Raw genomic sequence first — 3,052 nt, forward strand, 5'->3', positions numbered from 1 at the left:
CTAAAGCACAATGTTATTGCCTTACATGGCTTGTACACACTAATAATCTGTTGCTGCGAACTTTCTTACTTTATTCAAAGAATGGGTTTAAGTGCAATAACGCCACTTAACATTTTGTCCATTGGTAGATCAAGTTTTAACATTTTATACTACAGTTATTTGTGTGTCATTTTTTTATTTTATTTTAATGCAAATAGTCTTTATACTTACTTGTAAAGATCAGCTTCTTACACAAAAATTGAGCTATTTTGAACTTACTCATCATTCAAATGCCACCCGGACAAATTACCAGCATCAACAAGAGCTTTTTTCCATTTCTTCACTTTCTTCGGATGCTTTCTGAACTTAGACTCGTGCTTAGCCAGAGCTCTCCCATAACTCTCTCTCCCCTCCCTCACTTCTCTTGGGTCCACTTTGTAAAACACTGGTAGAACGGTGAGGTCTTTTTGCTCCTTGCACTCCATAATCTTCGCCACCTCTTCCAAGCACCACCATGAGGAAGCGTAGTTCTCGGAGAAAATGATGATTGCAATGCATGATTCTTCGATGGCCTCCATAAGCACCGTCGATATTTGGTATCCCTTTTTCAGTTCCTCACTATCTTGGAAAGTATGTATTCCATTCTGCTCTAAAGCTTTGTAGAGATGGCTAAGGAAGTTCTTACGCACGTCTGCGCCTCTGAAACTCAAGAAGACGTCATAAATTCTTTCAGATTTCGACGAAGAAGCCATCAGATGATGGATTTTAGCAAACGACAATGACTATTAGCTTAAGGTTTGAAATTGTTTCAGGTAGGTCGTTCACTACTTGTTCTTCTTGTTGATTTATTCTTATATAGAGGACAAAGATGCACGACTTTTTTTAGAACTTTGGTAAAAGATGGTGCTTATGGACCAAGTTATCTAATAGGTGTGAACACGTGGACCCATTTTTACCAAAGATCGTGTACCACCGCGTTATTCGAATTTGCTGATTGACACAAGCTTCTCTATGGCCGACAAAATTATTGCACAGACGGAACTCTAGGGTGGTGGATTCTTGTGATCTAGGTCATGGGCTCACTCATGAAAATAGTTCTGGTGGTCTTCCTCGAAATTTCATCCCAACCTCCGAAGAAGTAGTTTTTGTCCTTGCTATGTAATAATTTACCACAAGACCACTCAAGAGATTTATAATTACAGACACAATTAAGTGTTCCAGCGAAAAAAAATATTAGATCTATTAATAATAGTGCAACTTTGGAAAAACATGGTGCTTAAGTAGGGATTATGATATGTAATAGGTGTGAACACTTGGACTTATTTTTACCACCACGTTATTTGGATTTATCTGATTGACACAAGTTTCTTTGTGGCCGAAAAAAGAAGTGGAGGCACAGTAACCAAAAAAAAGTTTGCTCGCTTCCTCGAAATTACATCCCCGACTTCCGAGTGATTTCTTCTTCGCTAAGTAGTAATTTAACACGACTACTCAAACAAAATACATGTGATGACAACAATACTTCCTAATACTCAGATAATCACAACATTCCTCATCAAATGTCAAAAGAGTCCGTTTTTCAAAATTTTATACCACTAACCTTGCATTGACATATAAACTTTTGCTTGTAGACCTTTCATCCATTTCATGAGAAAACTAAGAATCGAGTTTATCGATAGTGGTGCTATTGGATCCTTAATAAATAAATAAATAAATATTGCTTAGCTTAGTCCTACACTAGCATCTTTTATTGCATTTCTCTGCATTCGGACAAAATACACATTTATGTTTAGGCACAATGCATTTGAATTAAACAAAGCTTGTTTGTGTCAAATAAAGCTTGTTTGTGTCAAATAAAGCGGGGGCTCAATTACGAACTTCTTCATTTTAAGCGGCCCAATAGATGGCTCGACATGCAAGATGAACGAAAGAGGAAAAACAAGGTGGGAATAAAGCTCAAGAAGTTACAAGCCAAAGGCTATGAGACAGAAAAGTAGAAGACTAAGGGCGAATTTGATAACCATTCTGCCGTAGGGAATAATTTTTTATTAGAAATGGATTTTTCTGATTCTGTTATCAGAAACAATTTATGAGCAAAAAAACGCGCTTGGTAACTGTCCAAAATTTCTATTCTTGGGATAGAAATACGTTTGGTAAAATTCTTAAATTCTTTGTTTCTTTTAATTTTTTAATACTTTTATTATATTTTCCTTCTTCTTTTTTCTTTTTTTCTTTTTCCTCCTTCTTTGTAGTCGGTCGCTAGCCACCAGCGAGGCTCGACCTCTCCCAACCACCAGCGAAGCTCGATCTCGCCCAGCCACGGCGTCGTTGGCCCTCGTTTGGCTGGTTGTCAACCATAGCCAAGGTCAGCGACGGCTAAAGAGAAGAAGAAGAAAAGGAAAGAGAAGAAGAGAAAAAAAAAAAAATAGAAGAAAAAAAAAAAAATAGGAATTGATTCTAGGAATTGTTCCCGTGAACAAGAAGTTACTTTTTTCTACTTCTTGATTCTATTCCAAATCTATTCCCATGAACAAAAAAAATAGATTTTTGTTCACGGGAACAAAAATTTTACCAAACGAATTTATGTTTTTTTTTTCTTCCAAGAAACAAAAGAACAGAATTAGACACTATTTGGAGTAAAAACAAATAGGCCCTTACCTTTTCATGCTATTCTTTTAAACTGCAAAAGAGATAGAATAAGTCTTTGTTTCAAGAAAGCCTTTTTACTCGTTGGAAACAACTCCAAGAGGGGTAAAAAGGGCTTCACTGTAGTCGCCAAAAATTTCATGCCGCTTGGACTGTTTCGTCATGGGGGTGGTTCAAAGCGGTTTTGGATTCTTCTGTCAGATTCGAACTACGCGGGAAAATGCAGAGAGAAAGAGAGAGAGAGAGAGAGAGAGAGAGAGAGAGAGAGAGAGAGCTGAATTATCTATTCATCATGATGGCGCAGAAAGTGAAGGACCAAGCTGAATTATCTATTCATCATGATGGCGCAGAAAGTGAAGGACCAAGCTGAATTATCTATTCATCATCAGCTCGCGTTGACTACGTCCCTGCCCATGATGGCGCGGAA

The sequence above is a fragment of the Eucalyptus grandis genome, chromosome 5 (genome assembly GCF_016545825.1).
Source record: "Eucalyptus grandis isolate ANBG69807.140 chromosome 5, ASM1654582v1, whole genome shotgun sequence".
Classification (NCBI taxonomy): Eukaryota; Viridiplantae; Streptophyta; class Magnoliopsida; order Myrtales; family Myrtaceae; genus Eucalyptus; species Eucalyptus grandis.